Raw genomic sequence first — 17,287 nt, 5'->3', positions numbered from 1 at the left:
AGCCATATGATATCAGCAATCTTGGATGCATCAGGGCCCCTGTTCGTTACACATGTGGTTTTTCTTTCTGGGTTCAAGGACTGTGAGCTGGCCAGGCAGATCTGCATGAAACCAAACCATTAGACATGTTCCAAGGACTCAGCCTACTCCACCACTTTTTTACTTAGAAAAGTGTAAAAGGTAGGGGTCATGTCCTAAGATGCCAGGAAACATGCTCAGTGGCTTCCAAGCCAAACAGACCCTGATGGGGCCGTGTCCCCCGATCTCTCAGCCATCAGGTTCACCCTCAGCGATGCCTGGAGTCTAAGCCTTGAGTGGCCCGTCCAGCTCCACCGTTATGCTTCAAGATAAGGCTTTGGGGAAACGATGCATTCTAACCACATCCCAACAAACAGAAAAGGGCGAAGAAGAAATTTAACTTATGCCCTGACTCTTGTGACCCAGACACCATAGCACTAGAAAAGAAATGGCACTGGAGTAATACCACTGTGTCTGATTAGCAACCTTGCCACAACCTGAGCAAAGAATTCCAAGCCTTAAGACTTAGAACTTGTAAATAGAAAAGAACAGCCGTCAGGTGACTGGTCCAGCTGAGTTTTACTAGACAGCCCAGTGTTAGCAGTTCCTGAGGGGCCTGCTCTTAGCCTGAGTCAGCCAGGGTGTGACAAACCACAGTGCTGATCTCACCTTTGCAAGCCAACCAGTTCCCTGCCCCGCCGCCCACTCAGCTGCTGTCAGCCACTTCTGCCAACTTGTTCATTTTGTTTCTATTTTTCTCCCTCTCTCTCTCTCTCTCTCTCTCTCTGGGCAGCCACCTCCTCTGCTATTTACCCCCCAACACACCCACTGATCTTCAGATCTCTGCTGTTGACGTGTGGTGACTCATTTGTTACTTAGGTATTTTGGGTTCATTCCTCTTCAGCCAGTTTACCCAGAAGAACCACACAGAGCCAACACAGAGAAGAGAGGAAATGGAGGCGTGCAGATGGGAGGGGTGGGGGGAGAAATCCAAGAGCTGCCACGGAAAAATTCCACGGAGGTGCTGCTGTCCAAGCTGGGACTCAGAGAACAAGGCCATTCCAAAAGCAACAATGGGAAGGAAACAGTGCTTTGATTAAAACTTCATCAGGAGGCCTGGACACCCCCCGCCCCACCCCTTCACCCCCAGAGTTCTCCCACGACAGCGATGGCGTGTTCAAGAGTCCAAAAGAATCGTCATTGCTCTTTGGGAATTTTAAGAGCAACCACACCCAAGCGTGTTGATGTGGCCAAAACAAGGTGGAAGGGTGCAGTCGGGGGGCAGCCAAGCAGAACCTACAAAATACAGCCCAAGTCATTTGCCTGAACCTTCAGGCCCCACCCCTCTAATACCCAGGTACCCTTGGCTCAACTATCTGGGTTGCTTTGTGGACACTATCCAGTGTGGTGATGCTGCTGTCTTGAATCGACAGCCGCTGCTTATGTTGTGAACAATGGAAAAATCATGTGTGACAGGTCAGCCAAAGGATTCATAGGTTTGAGACACTTCCAGGAAATGATTGTTTAGAAATTAATTTTCCTTAAATTGCTTCCCCCAAGACTATTCAGTACAGGAGGCTTCTGCGTGCACTGTTGCTTAAGCCTGACGTGTTCTGTTCTAATCTCTTTAGTAAGTGTCTTGAATTACTGTTTGTGACATTTGCCATCCGTTTCTAGTTTGGGGCTTGCAAGACTAGCATGCTGGGCGTATGCGTTCCTTTCCAATTATGCATTTTTTAATTCAACAAAATTCCCCAAATACCTAATGTTGGAACCAGCCCGTCAGGTCCAGACTGGGGCACGGGATAAAGCTCAGGCTTCCGATAGGCAATTCCAGACCAGGATTCTGAACTCTCAGAGAAAGAAGCTGGTGAAAATAAAGACAGGTTCATGATAAATCTTGTTATTAATGAGTTTGGGCTGTTAATTCCTTCTTATGAAGCGTGGGTTAGTGAAACAGTAGATTGTACCCAACAGCTGCTATATGCAAACCATTTTACCGGAAACAGTGAGAAATTAAAAAAAAAAAAAAGAGATATATGACGGAAATGATGGAATCCATGTATTAGGGTGATGGAAGAGGGAGAAAGAAGGGTCCAGGTTTCTGATGGCATCATACCACCATCTCAGCCCAGATAACAATATCATATAGATCACATTTTCTGATCTATAAAAATCTTATTTACAAAAACCTTACTGTAATTTCCACCATGAATAAATTTAAAAATACTTCTTAATAACATTAAGAATAAATAATAATTGATGGATAAAGAAAAAATAACTAAAAGTAGATGCTATATAGAGCTAAATAATAAAATATTTTCCAAAACTTGTGGGATGCAGCAAAAGCTGCAGCGAAATTAACAAAAGCTTTAAAACGCCTATTTAGAAAAAGAAAGACTAGAAATTAATGAACCATGCGCCCAACTCAGAATACTGGTAATAGGAAAACAGCATACACACAAAGAGAGTAGAAGAAAAAAATAATACAGAGGAGAAATTAATTAAATAGAAAACAAACTTATAATAGAAATGATCAAGAAAACAAACAGCTGGTGCTTTGGAAAGACTAATAAAGCAGACAGAATAAAAGGGAAAATCACTACATATATAATAGAATTTTTGAGAAATAAGAGAATGCTATAAACGTCACGTAACTAAATTTGAAAACATATAAAATGACCAGTTCCTTAGAAAAATGAAACTTACTAAAACTGACTCAAGAAGAAATAGAAAATCTAATCAGAGAGCTATAGCTATTTTTAAAAAGTTGAGTTGATAGTTTAAAATCTACCTACAAAAACAAAACAAAACACAGGAGGGCCAGAGGGGTTTACAAGCAAATTCTGACAAACACTTCAGAGAAAGATAATCATAATCTTGCACAATCGATTTCAGAGAACAGAAGAAGAAAGAATGACCACAACTCATTTTATGGTGCTGGCACAATTTGGTATCAAAATCAGACTAGGATACATAGGAAAGGAAAATTATAGACAAATCTCTCATAAATGCAGATGTACAAATTCTAAACAAAATAGTAGAAAATTAAATCCTGAATTAAATTCAGCAATGCATTAGCATTAATATTCATGATCTGTTTAGGTTTATCTCAACATTCAATACTAGGACATTAGAAAATGTATTAGTATTATTTACTACATTTGTATATTAAAGGAGAAAAAAACAAATCATCATCTCAATGGATGTAGAGAAAATATTTGATAAAATTTAATTCCTGGTAAAAATTCTTAGCAAATTCATTATAGAAGGAACCTCCTTAACTTGATAAAGGGTGCCCACCCAAATTTTACAGCAAATAGTATACTTAATATACTTAGTGGTAATGTTTCTTAGACTCATTCCCTTTAAAGTCAGGGCTAAGACAAGGATATCTACTATCACTATTTCTATTAAATTGAATACTGGAGGACCTAGTAAGGAACCAAAAGATAAAAAGAATTTAAATGTATAAAATTTGAAAGGCCAAAAGAAACTGCTGTTATTGCCAATCAATGTAATTATGAAGAAAATTCAAGATAATCTATACACTATTAAGAGACAGCAGAATCCATAGAAACAAAATCAAAACAATGCAAAAATCAGCGGTGTTCTTATATAGGAAAAACAAATAATTAGAAGCCGTAATTAAAAAATAATGTGTCCTAGGGCCAGCCCAGTGGCTCAGGCAGTTAGAGCTCCATGCTCCTAACTCCGAAGGCTGCCCGTTCGATTCCCACATGGGGCTCTCAACCACAAGGTTGCCAGTTGGGTGGGCTCCGCCCCCTGCAACTAAGATTGAACATGGCACCTTGAGCTGAGCTGCCGCTGAGCTCCTGGATGGTTAGTTGTTGGAGCTCGTCCTCTCAACCACAAGGTTGCCAGTTTGACTCCCGCAAGGGATGGTGGGCTGCACCCCCTGCAACTAGAAAATGGCAACTGGACCTGGAGCTGAGCTGTGCCCTCCACAACTAAGATTGAAAGGACAACAACTTGACCTGGAAAAAAGTCCTGGAAGTACACACTGTTCCCCAATAAAGTCCTGTTCCCCTTCCCCAATTAAAAAGAAAAAAATCTTAAAAAATAAAAATAATGTGTCCTAGAAGCAAAAAAAAATTTTTTAATGGAATGAATCTAACCAAAGATGTGTAAGACAGTTGTAGAAATAGCTATAAAACCATATCGAAAGATATAAAAAAATACCTAAACAACTATTGAGAGGTGCTATGTTTTGAGAAAGGAGGACTCAATGAATGAAGATGTCAATTCTTCACAAGGGAATTTATAAGTTCAAGGCAATTCAATCAAAACCTCCAAGTGTTGTTTTGTTTGGTTCGTTTGTTTGTTTACCTGAGTGGCACATGATAAGCTCAACCTAAATTCAGAAGATAAAGCATTCAGAAGGCCATAAATAGGCAACATAATTTCAAAGAAAAACAATGTTGGGAGAACTCGTGCTGCTACATATCAAGTGTTTGTAAATCAGTAACAATTAAGATGGTGTGAACTTGACCAAGGGACAGACGAATAACCAATAAAATAGAACGGAGAGCCCAGAAACTGCCCCAAACATATATATATGAAAAATTACCCTAAGATAAGTGGATGGTGTTATAGAGTAGTCAAAATACGGGGCTCAGGCAATTGGTTTCCACACAGAAAGATAAAATAAAACTATACAGTTACCTTGTACCATGTACCAAAATTTGTTCTAGGTGGATTAGACTCCTAAATGTCGGAGACAAACTTTTAAAATTTAAGAAGAAAATATGGAAGAATATTTTTAAGATCTTGGGAAATGAAATGATTTTTAAAATAGGATACAAAAAGCACAAATCATAAAGGTCCAGGTTGATACATTTCATTATATTAAAATTAAAACTTTAAAACAAAAACACTCAAAGTGAGAAATCAAGACAGCAGCTAGCAGTGTATATTTACAATGTATAGAACCCCCCAAAATTATCATTATGAATAATATATCCCATAAATTACTGAGAATAAGACAACTCAACAGGGAAAAAATGGACAAAAGATATGAACAGATGCTTTACAAAAAGGAATACTAAAACTGATGACTCAATATAAGAAAAAAAATGATCAAGTATATTAGTAATCAGAGAGAAATTAAAACTACCATGTAGCCTTTTATACCTACCAGATTAATAAAAATTTTAAAAAATGAGTGTTGGTGAGGATGTGGGAGAGTGTATGCATTCAGCTTCTCATCTGTATCCTCCCCCCACTAGAATGTAAGTTCCATCACAGCAGGAACAAGCCTTTGTTCACAGACATCATCTTCAGTGCCTGGCACTGCCTGGCATTGCAGAGAAGTGAGGGCAAGAACTGGTAAAACTGAAGACGAATACAATCTAACACTCCATTCGTCAGGATATGATTCACAGAAAGGTGTCCTAGAACAATTCTTTAACATGTGCACAAGAAAGCATGTCCAATATACTTATTATTTCAAAATAGCAGCCAGTTGGAAGAGAATAGATAAATAGATTGTGGAATACTTATACAATGGAATAATATATGCCAGTTAAAACACATGAATTAGAACCAGCATATATCAGTGTGGATGGAGTATTAAATTATTTTCTGTACTTAAACTATATTTGCTTGAAATACATCATTAAAAGAGTTATATACCATCTTTAAGGGGTTGAAAAAAATGTTAGACGAACAAAAAGTTCAATGTAAAAGCCAATGTGATAATTCATACTAATTTTTGCTACACAAACGTGAAACAAGACAGATATGATAAGAGTTACAAAGTGATACGAGAGTCCTGAAAAAGGAGAAATTAATCTCTTCAAAAGAAATCAGGGAAGTGTTCTTGCATGAAGTTACACTTAATATTTAAACAGTTAGAAATGGAGCAAAGAGATTCTTGGTGGAGGGAATAAAGGCCTAGGTAGAGGAAATAAGGCACTTAAGTAAGGAAAATGCAGAGCATTTTCAAGGAGTGTTTGGAAATTCAATTTGACTGGAATATCAATTGACTACAGAAGAATGGTGAAAGACAGGTTGGGATAAAATCTTGGAGAAATTTAAATATCAGGTTGAAGTTGGGTAGAAAGCTACCTAAAGTGTACTCTGGGGCCAGGACTTGGGTTTAAGTACCTAGGCTCCACTGGAATTTGTTTCCTTGGGAGTTCAGGTTAAGATATTTGCCTAATGAATTAGGTTTTTTTCACTTAGAAATTAGGATATCACTAAGAAATCAAAAACACGCATAACTCTACTAACGGACTTATTTAAGGGAGAAAAAGATGTAAGTAAATGAAGACAGTTACTTTAGCGAAGTGCTTTTCTCACACTTCTTTCACTATCACGACGTAGTTTACCAGGATTTTCCCTCTGTCTTGAGTATAAAACAACTTTTTATTTACTGGACCTTATTTTTAGACTCAAAGACTCAGTGACTCATTTGTTCGTTCATGTCATTCTACTAAAATTTATATAACAGCCTACGCCAAGTTAATGGCCCCGGCTTTCATGGAGCATAAATTCTAGGACAAGACATATAAATAAACCGGCAATGACAATAGAGATGATAGAGATATGCAAAGGATGTTCTCATGAAACAGTGGAGTGACAGCTAATCAGGGAGTTAAGACAGGCTTCCTGGAGGAGGAGATATTTTAGAAGGATGTTTAGCAGTTAGTTAGCTGGACCAAAGAGGAGTCGGTAGGAACGCATCTGAGGAGGGTCAGGGGCATGAAACAGCCTGTGCGTATAGCCAAGTAGGATCAGAAAAGAGAAAGTATTGGGGTACTCAGTGGAATAAGGGCCACAGATGTGGGCAGGGACACATCAGGAAAGATTAGGTGTTAAGTGAACTGGAGGTGAAAGTGGACACAACCATAACAGTAGACTTGACAAACTTGGTTTTCAAGGAGAGAGAAAGGGCTGAGCCAGGAGAGAGCAGTGTGCAGAAGGGTGGAAGTTGTTTTTAAAGAGTAGAGATGAAAATATTTACATGCCGTGAGGAAAGAGCAAGTGAAGGGGAAGTTTGGAGTAAAGGAGAAAGAGGGGATGACTAATAAGGAAGAGTTCCTGAGGAGGAGGCGGAGACCAGACGGAGAATTAGCTTTGCCCTGGAGAAAAAGTTGCCCTGAAACAGGAGAGAAATGGAAAGCAGAGAATTAGAGTTTTTCGTTTTTCGGTGCTGGGGAGGGATCTCAAGGAGTGCCAACTCGATGCCTTTAATTTTCTCATAGAGTAGAAAGATGATTTGCTGAAAGTGAAGGTGTTGAGGGTGTGAGGAAAAATAGGGAACGGCTGGAAGAGCTGTGGAGAAGAGTGACAGAAGGAACAGGTTAGCAGCAGCTGGAGAGCCACCGGAAGCTGGAGCAAATGTATCTGCGTGATGGCTTGTAGCCACTGGAGCACACGTACAGAAGGCAGGAAGTCAATAGTCAAGGATGGAACGTCATAGAGTGGCTGAAATACACAGACGAGGAGGAGGAGGAAGAGGGTTGGGGGGTACTGCTGGCGGGGATTAGAGGGCAAGGTCACTGGTGTTGAGGATGTAAGATCATGTGACAGGAGTCTTCCACGAGGACCCTGGGGTTATACAGTTTGATTGACGCATAAGAGGTGGTGGGGGAACAAAGGAATGTGAACCAGATGCCAAGTGCCAGGTGAAGGTTAGGAGACTCGTGATTCCAGCCAGCTCTGGGGATTCAAGGCTGCAAGGTAGTTTCACCAACTAAGAAACAACCTGAGGGAGCGTTTGAGGGCTTGCTCCCTGGCATATGTTGTCAGTCTCAAGTAAACTCTTATAAAAAATAAAAAAGAAATTAAAAAAAGAAACAATCTGGAAGAAGGCCGTGAGGTGTCATTTCTGCGTGTGTAATAAGCTACTTGTGTGATTGTTCGTGCACCTTTTCATCCCTCCGTTCACTCCAATCCTTCAGCAACCTAGAAATATTTATTAAATATTGACTAAGGGGCAACATCCCCACCACTGGAGGTGAACAAGACACGTGTCAATTCGTCCGTTCTGAAACACACAGTCCTCACCCCCTCCACTCCTCAAATTTTTTAATATCTCTGAAAGCAATTGGGATACTTCTTACACTGACGTCACCCAGGCTGACAGCCCAGGGTAGTTGTCACGGTCTTCCCAGGCTCAAACTTAGTCATAGCTGTTCATGTTGTCATTACTTCATTTGAGTTAAGTACACTGTTGGTAATAACATGTTGAGCTTAGTTGCTATTTAAAATTAAAAAAAAAAAAAATTACACTATCATTTGGCATGGAAATGAAAAGCTATTGTATTTGCAGAAGGCATGAAAATAGTGGGACGTGGATTTGATACTGATGAAGCAGATATTGATGCTTCAGTGGGGAAATTACCACAATTTCATGTATTACTGCGAAAAACAAGAACCGAGTGTTTTATAGGACCCTCGAAAGAAAGAAAAAATACCCACAAACAAATAAAATTGTGTTATGTTTGTCACTGATATTTATATACACAAAGAATTGCCTAAGATAATAAGCCAAGCAATGCAATGGGAGGCCTGGAAGATTGTCCCATATTTCAAAGCCAGAGGCTGGTGTGACTGATTCCTGGGTCACAAGGTTATGGCTAAGGCATTGTATCATAGTTTGGTTGGCAGGGTTTTTTTTTCCTTAGTGATACATAAAATCATGGTGTGTCTTACAGTTAAATGTGTCATTAGAATGGATACTATATGATCATTCGTGTCTGAGAACTAGATGAACATTTTCTTTTAGAGAAACATAGAATGCCAGATCCATAAGAACCAACCCCTTTCTTTCCAAATAAGAAACCTGAGTCCGGGAGGTAGGTGGCTGGCCCAGGATTGCACCCCACAGCTTGTTGGAGGCAGAAGTTTATTTACTAAAGGATATTGTGATGATTTTTGGCAAAAGGAGCAAGATAAAAATTATATAATGGCTTAATGGCTCAGATCTCCATTAAAAACCCTATGACTGCTTTTTTTTCCTTCCTTCTGTTAGAAGGATAATGATAAGCAGGTTTAGTAACCACTAATCTTTGACAACAGGCTTCTGACTTAGGTCCACCATCTATATCGATTTAATCTCCTTAATCACTGCCCTTGCTGGTTTTATCATTTACATAAAGAGCACACAGAGCACACACTCTCAGTGTCCCTTTTTATTTTCCTCAAGAAAATTGTAAGACACATAAGGCAGTTTAAAAATAGATGGAGATAGCAATCCCTTATTTGGTGTGAGATATTTTTTTCAATACTTAAAAAACGAAGTTGCTTCACTGCTGTTCCCCCCCCCCCCCCCCCGGGGCTGGGACAGTTAAGGGAAGCAGGTGTCCAAACTTGAAAGGGAGGATTGAGCCAAGAATGGTGGTGGGATCTGATGCAGCCATCATAGAGTAACTAGAGAGTTCTCTCTTCCTACCTGGTCCTTCGGATCCACGTTATCACAGAAGCAATCTCTTTGTTTATTGTCCACAGCTCCCGATACTAGTGAGAAAATACACAAAAGAGTGTGAAAATAAGATGACAGATACTTACTTTTCTAGTTTGGCAGTGGAAAGCTACAGGTTCCTGTGCTGAGAATTTTATGGCCAGCAGTTAGTCGGCGTTCATCCTTTTAGCTCCCACATCTTAACTGAATAAGATTCACATTTGTTTTTTGTTTGTTTGTTTTTGGTTATCATAGCTGCTACTATTTCTACTTTTACTAAAGAATGGCATTCTGGTGACCAGCCACATAGTTCCTTATAAATTATTCCCTATTTATAAATGAATCACTCTGAAGGCATTTGGAGAATGGAGGAGACACCACGAGATACCCTATTTTTCTCTTCTCTCCTGTTGGAGGCTCCTTTTATCTTTAAGCATTTCCAATACAGGAGAGGTTTGCCCTTTTTTGGTAGTAAAACTCATCCATCGTATGTTTTGTTATACATGCTTCTGATCGTTCGTCATTGTCAATTTAAAAAGTTGCAAGTTTTAAACAGCCAGCGTGATTAGATTCATTCATTCGCCGTGACTTCTCAAGTTTTTCCTTATTAGCTCCAAAAAATTCATCCACTTTTTGTCCCTTTTTCAAAACTGGAAGGTAGGTAATTGAAAAATAAATTTAAAAAATTTTTTAAAGAGTGGAAGGTTGGCATGCATGTGACCTCACCTTTGGAGAAACATCCTGATGGTCCTCCCATGTACTGCAAGGAACGCAGCACCGGAGTACTTTTCAGAGAGGGGTGAAAGGAAGGCTTGATCGTTTTTTGCAAGGCCCACACCACATGGCTGAGAAGTCAACGACTACGAGTTTATCTCCTGCACTGTTCCAGGCTTCCCAAAAAGCCTACTTTCTCTCCACCTGCTTCACCATTTTGGCGGCTGGGGTCTGATGAGCGACCGTAAGAACCAATGGAAATGGATCCAAACTATGGGACCATGCTTCCCTCTCCTTTTTCTATGCGTGCTTTTTACAGTTGAAGTATCAATTGTATACGCAGTAGTGTATTTTGTTTTGCTTATTCAATATTATTAGGTAAGCATTTTCTTATATTACTCACTCTTAAGTACAATTATTAGTAGTTGCATACTATCTCCCTGTGGATGTTAACGTACCTTTTTTTTTTTTAACCCATTCACCTGTGATTACAGACTTAGGGTGTTTTCAGGCTTTTGCTATTGTAAATCACGTTGTGGCAAACATCTTCATGCATTCATCTTTTTCTGTGTGCAATGAGATTCACCCCCGAGGGTGATAGCTATACCATCCTGCCCTTTTGCATTTTTCCAGAGCAGGGAAAGACACTGGGGTTGGGTGAGAGTGGGTAGTTTAGAGGACCAGTGTTGATCTGTGCCTGGCAACCTCTGACCGGTGCCCAGAAAATACAGGACTCTCTGCAAAATACTTTGTGAAAATCATGGTTTCTTGCCTTTCCGATTAATTGATACATTCCATGAAGACAGAGTGGACTCCAGACTTGCACGGACCCATAGTTCTCCTGCAGTCACCACAGGACTGTCTGGTTGCAGCAGTTGAGAACCCAGCTCAGGGCCAGGAGACTGGGCTCTGGCTTGGGTAGGAGTAATCCCCTCGCTTGGCACCTAGTAGCTTCAAAGGGCAATTTGATCCGAAAGCCCTTAGGTCATGCATTATAACACAGCTGTTAGAACACACACCCTGTAAACAGGAAATGCCTTGGGAAGCACAACCGAGTACATCTTATTTTTATTTTTAAAGAAACTATTATAAAGCCTGAGCAGAGGGTGACATTTATCTGACATTACAGTTAACAAGTTAGAGCTGTTCCCTGACAGCCCTAGTTTTATGTTCTGAGCGATTGCGTGTCCGCTGCTCTTTCACAGGTGCTTAAATAGTCCCAAATTCATCTATAGCTCATCTTGCCTTGTAAAATGAGGGTCTCGGTCAAGGGAATTGCAAGTTACATAGTTCTATCTTGCTGTCATAGGAAAGGAAAAGATTTACTAAACCCTAAACCACTATTTAGACACCTCTGTGCTGGAAATATGGATAATTTACCGTATTTCCCCGACAATAAGACCGGGTCTTATATTAATTTTTGCTCCAAAAGACGTATTAGGGCTTATATTCAGGGGATGGCATCCTGAAAAGTCATGCTAGGGCTTATCTTTCAGTTAGGTCTTATTTTCGGCGAAACACGGTAGCACCGAGAGAAAGGAAAACCATGTGAAAGAGGATTGGGAGGCTCTAGTTGGTTGAATCGCACCAGGAAAGGCTAAAATTAAGAACGGATGACTTCCAGAAAAGACTTAGCACAGTCAATCCACCCTTTGCGCCAGGTCCCACCCTGCCCCCTGCCCCAGCCATGTGCCATTTGTTTGTCACACAGCCTCATCGACGAGGCCGTTTCCCACCACAGGGCTTTTATAGGTGCCCCACAACACTTGGAATGCCCCATATTCCTCTCAGCTCCCCGATTTGTTTGGCAAATTCCTCCTCCTCCTTCAAGGCTGAGATGTCACTCGATTTGGTTATAGCACGAAGACAGCATAATAGAGTGGTGAGAACCTGGATTTTAGAGTGAAACATAACTGGGTTTAAATCTTGGTACCATTTTTTGACTAGGTGAGTGATCTTGGACAAATTGATTTGACCTCTGGGATTCTGTTTCCTCTTCAGTTAATGGAGTTAATACCTCACTCACTGGCGTGTAGCGACTATTAAGTCACGTGACTATACAACATGCTTGGCATACACTAGATACTCAATAAACGTCAATTTCCTTCTGCCACGCCCATCTCCCAAGCCTTCCTTCATTCCCTAGGCAGCACGCTTTTATTCCAAGCCTGGAGTGTGAGCCGGTGTCTTATCTCGGAGTCTGTAGTATCTACACAGTATTCAAATTCTTCGTGCCATGCTGAAGTTATAAGGTTTCCAGATAAAAATTTTAATTCATTTGTTTATTTAACGAATATTTATTGAATGACATCAGACAGCAGCTATCCTGTCACTTGTGTTCTTGATATGTTTTTTTCCTTCTTTTGGAAGGGGGTCTCTCAACTTTGACACTATTGCCATTGGGCCAGATAATTCTTTGTTGTGGGGGGGGGCTGCCCTGTTCATTGTAGGATGTTGGGCAGGATCCCTGGCCTGTACCCACTAGAAGCTAGTAACAACTCCCCCAAACCGGAAGTGACAACTCCAAATGCCTCTAGACGCTGACTGCCCCTGGTTGAGAAAAACTGCTCGAGAACTTGGCTCCCTTGGTTGGTTATTCTCCCAACTCTGGTCTCTACATTCAGCCTTGATGGGTACCTTTCTCTCATAAAAATATGCTATTTTCTCTAGTCTCGCAATAAATGAATAAAACATTAGTAAATGAAACACAAAACCCATTCCCTTCACAGCCAAGCTCTCCAAAAGTATAGCCTGCATCCAGTGCCCCTTTCCATCCATTCTTCCACCTGCTGCAGTCAGGGCCTTTCCCGCTTTCAGGAAGTGTTCTGCCAACGTTTCTACTGATAAGTGGTTAAACCCTGTGTCTCTTTCCGCTGCTCCCCTTGCTGGAACTCTACGACATTTGACACTCGATAAATTCCAGCACATCCTTCTTTCCTGGTTCTTCTTTGACCCTCTTTGACCCCACCCAAGCAGTAGTGGGGTCTCCTTTGCTCTGCCTCTTAAATTCTATCCTTCCCAGGGCTCTGTTCTTGGTCTTCTCTCTCCCTAGAGCTCGTTCACCTCTTTTCAAAGCTTTAATTCTAATATAGCGTCAACTCCAACATGTTTAGTTCCAGCCCAGATTTCTCTCCTGAGTACCAAACCTGTTTATCCACTGTGTCTCAGACATCTCAAAGACAACTGTAACCCAGATCTCCTCTTCCCAAAGTTGTTTCTCTGCCCACCTTCCCATGACCCTCTCACCTGCACAGTGGAGCACCACGTGAGCATTAGGCCCTGGTGTCGCAGATATTAGGCATTTTAGTAAAGGCGTTCATCTTAGGTTACCTAGTAATGCAAGGCCATGCCAGTTCCTCCACCTCTTAGACCCTCCTCACAATCCTTTGGCTGGAGCTGCAAACCTTAGCACTACATTAAATGAGACAACCTCCGAAAGTACCCAGCACATAGTAGGTCTCTTTCCCTGTTATTTTCTTCTAGAAGACACACTCTAGAACATTGAGAGTTGTGTATGGGTTGTGAGATTGCAAGTGATTTTTTTCTTGTGTTCTCTAAATTTTTTCCCATTGAAAAGAAATTACTTTTGCAACTAAAGGAAAAAGGGTTTTGCTGATATACCCTGATGTGCACTTCTGCTCATGCCACTCCCCTCTATTGGCTGTTCATTGCCCTCACGGTCAAGTCCAAAACAATAAGCATGGCTTACAAGATCCTCTGTGACTTGGCCTTGATCTGGTTATGAAAACTTATCTTATGCTGTACTACCTCCCTTTCACATTACACACTCTGGCAACGCCAAATCTCTTCCAGATCCCTGAACAAGCCAGGCTTGTTTCTGCGTAGGATTTTCCTGCTGCTTTGTGACTTACCCATGCCCTCCATCCCTTCCTGCTCATAGCCAAATCCACACTTACATGCATACTCTGCGCTACCTGGCCAATTCTCATTTCTCATAACTCAGTTCAAACACGTCTTCTGAACCCTTTCTTTCCTTTTTTTCTTCCTTCTTTCCTCCCTTCCTTCCTTCCTTCCTTCCTTCCTTCCTTCCTTCCTTCCTTCTTCCCTTCCTACCTCGCTCCCCCTTTCCCTCCCTTCCTCCCTCTCTTCCCTCCTTTCTTTCTTTCTTTTTTTTTTTAAACACCTATCCTTCTCAGCTTTATTTTATCTGTGTGCTGGAGTCATTTTGCCTGCTAGAAAAAAATTGTTTCCATTTCTTAATTTCCATCAGAGGTTCAGTGCCTTCTTGCTTATGATGGTAGTTGAAATTAATCAACCTCTCTGTGAGTTCCAAGGTGGCTGGTTGGACACGCCAATAGCTTCCTTCCTTGTTCAAGAGAGGAGATTGCACTTCAGGTCTTCCTGTGCATAGGACTGCAGCACAAGCTTTGCTCTGAGAGTCCTGGCCGGTTTCATTTTCTTTCTTCATGATAAAAAGCGTAATGGATCCACAAACATAGCCATGGTTGTGGTGGTCTGTGAAGTGATCATAAAACCTTAGTTTGTCCCTGATCACTTGGCCCGGCTGTGGTTTCTGCTGGAGCCCAGTTACATGAACAGCCAAGACTTTGGGCCAATCAAGCACTTGGAAAGGAGGGAGTAGTCTAGATTACTGGTTTATTAACCGCCAGATGGAACAGATGCAAAGGATAAGGTATGGGGAAAAGACACACGCTTCCAAGCCCTCTCTGAGGGTGTTACTCACCCTGTGTCTCTATGTGTTCACCAACGCTTTCTTATCTCTTAGTCTCCAAATTGAAAAGTAAACATGCTTGGCTTTGTTCTTTCCCCATTTAGACATTTGTCAGGGCACCTAGAATACTTGATTATATTTATTTAGTGCTTCATCTTCTCCCTCTAAGAGACTGTGTACTCCCCTTAAGAGCAAGGACTATGTGTGTCTTTCATTTGGCATATAGGAGATGCTCATTTAAATGTCCTCTCACTGAGAAACACGGCAGTAAACTTTAGGATGGGAGGAGGGATGGGAAGTAAGCCATGGCTCTTCCTGCCTTTTGGGGCCTTACAATTGTATCATGGAAATGGACGTGATTAAGTGGGGTAAAGAAAGAAGAGATTATAATAAAAGCTAAACACTTTACATGCTTTGTCTCTCATTTAACCCATGATTTACTTGGACACAAATGCTATTATTTTGTAAATATGGCAAATTGAGACTTTCATGAGGTTATGTGACTTGACAAACAAATAATAAGCTTCCAAACTCCAAGCTCCTCATCTGAACACAACAATGTATTTGATGCTACGATTTGAATGAAGTCCTCCAAAATCTATTCACGGAGAAATTACTATGGGGGCTTACCTTACAAGAAACCTGGATTCCTGCAAAAGAACACCCAGATGTCAGTCGATTAATCCAAATGTACAGGGGCTGAGATTTCTGCTACTCCGTCTCAACCCGTCTTCCCACGTCTGACTCTAGAAAAACACTGAAAAAACACAAGCTTCGCCAGGTAGTGGGATCTACAACCACTTGACCTAGGGAACCTCCTGAGTCTCAGGCAACCAGGAAAATCTGGCTTGTGTGGGGACGGTCTTCCTGGAGGGGATTACTTCCTGGGGCACAGTCAGACCAGTAGGCCGTGATGATGCTGAGTGGGGGGCTCTATTAAGGACATTCGTCTTCGGTCACCTAGTCACCCAAGGCTGAGTGTGTCCTTCCGCTCTGAAGGCCCTCTTCCCAAAGCTCTGGCTGCGGGCCCACAGGGAGGCCTGCCTCCTGGTAGCTTTGGTAATGACTTTAGAGTCTGATTGAGATCAGGTGGCCTCCGAGCTGGCACCAGCACCCATTACACTCTCCAAAGATAAGGAAACCAAACATTAGCTAGCTGGTAGCAAACAGTGCCATAAACACACCCACGCCTTCCTCCCCTTCACCCCTTCAAAGGAGCACCAAATGCCACTCCTGTCCTTATTTGGGCGGGGAAATAAAGACACACTGACAATGACCCGAGTATTTAAAGTTGCTTTAGCCCAGAGAAGTTCTCCTACAGAATATGCTGTCTTTATTTCTCCCCCGCTGAATCAAGTGCCTTCCTTTCCTTCCTCCAGGAATTCTTCAGATACCTTCACTTGCCTGAACCCCTTGATTCTATGGCCTGAATTACGTGTACGCTTAAATGGTACTGTGGACTCCAGTCATTATATAGAGGGATGGGATGTAGTTTAGCGAGTATTTTCTAGCCACTTGACGTACTTTGCTCTGTGTCTTGTGTATCCAAATAGTTTATAACCCCCCTTGGGACTAAGAAACCCATTTCTTTAGTGTCACCTGGTATAGCCCTCCGACCAATGGCATGAGCAGTGACTCAAAGCTTGTTAGAAAGGCAGGGTCTCAGGCCCTACCCCAGACCCACTGAGTCAGAATCTGCATTCTACCTGGATCCTCAGGGGATTCATATGCACCTTGAGAAGCTCTGGGCTACAGTGTTGTTCGCTGATGCACACACTCTTCTGTGATCCCACAAGGTGGGCACAGTGCAGGCAGGCTGTACTCTCTGTCCCCCAAGAAACTTCAGTGCACACCATAATCCTACTGACCCTTTTTGCATATTTTTTGTACATGTCATATATTTTTTCAGTGCCATACACAGATATTTTGTATGAGTGGTAAATAAGAAGAACAAGAAATATTTACTGAGCTTTCATGTGCTACATGCTGTACGCGTGTTACCATTGTATTTGTTTAGGCTGTGGTAACAAAATACCACAGACTGGACGGCTCCAACAACAGAAATGTATTTTCCCACAGTTCTAGAGGCTGTAAGTCCAAGATCAAGGTGTGGGCAGGTTTGGCTTTTGTTGAGGCCTCTCTCCTTGGCTTGCAGACGGCTGCCTTCTTGCTGTGTCCTCACATGGCCTTTTCTTGAGTGTGTGCATCTGTCTCATCTCTCTCTCTCTCCCTCTCTCTCTCAATCTCTCTCCAAATTTCCTTTTCTTATAAATCAGATTAGATTAAGGCCTGTTTTTAACGTCATTGTCTCTTTCAGGACCTTGTCTCCAAAGATGAGTACATTCTGAGGTACTGGGGGTCAGGACTCCAACATATAAATGTTGGAGGAACACCATTCAGCCCATAACAATTCTAAAGTGGCTAACTATTAT

At 41.6% G+C, this 17,287-nt stretch overlaps 1 long non-coding RNA gene and 1 pseudogene across 1 annotated transcript in view; both read right to left on the bottom strand.

Annotated features, from left to right (window-relative positions):
- Nucleotides 1–17,287, bottom strand: part of LOC141568542 (uncharacterized) — a 66,740-nt gene that overhangs the window by 11,075 nt on the left and 38,378 nt on the right. The window contains exon 3 of the long non-coding RNA XR_016021745.1: nt 9,440–9,504. This is a non-coding gene — a long non-coding RNA (uncharacterized LOC141568542). The remainder of the gene's footprint in view (nt 1–9,439; nt 9,505–17,287) is intronic.
- Nucleotides 9,980–10,378, bottom strand: LOC141568648 (thioredoxin pseudogene; annotated as a pseudogene).

The sequence above is a fragment of the Rhinolophus sinicus genome, chromosome 7 (genome assembly GCF_057876585.1).
Source record: "Rhinolophus sinicus isolate RSI-liver-muscle chromosome 7, RSI-T2T, whole genome shotgun sequence".
Classification (NCBI taxonomy): Eukaryota; Metazoa; Chordata; class Mammalia; order Chiroptera; family Rhinolophidae; genus Rhinolophus; species Rhinolophus sinicus.
This window is presented reverse-complemented; position numbering and strand designations above follow the sequence as displayed.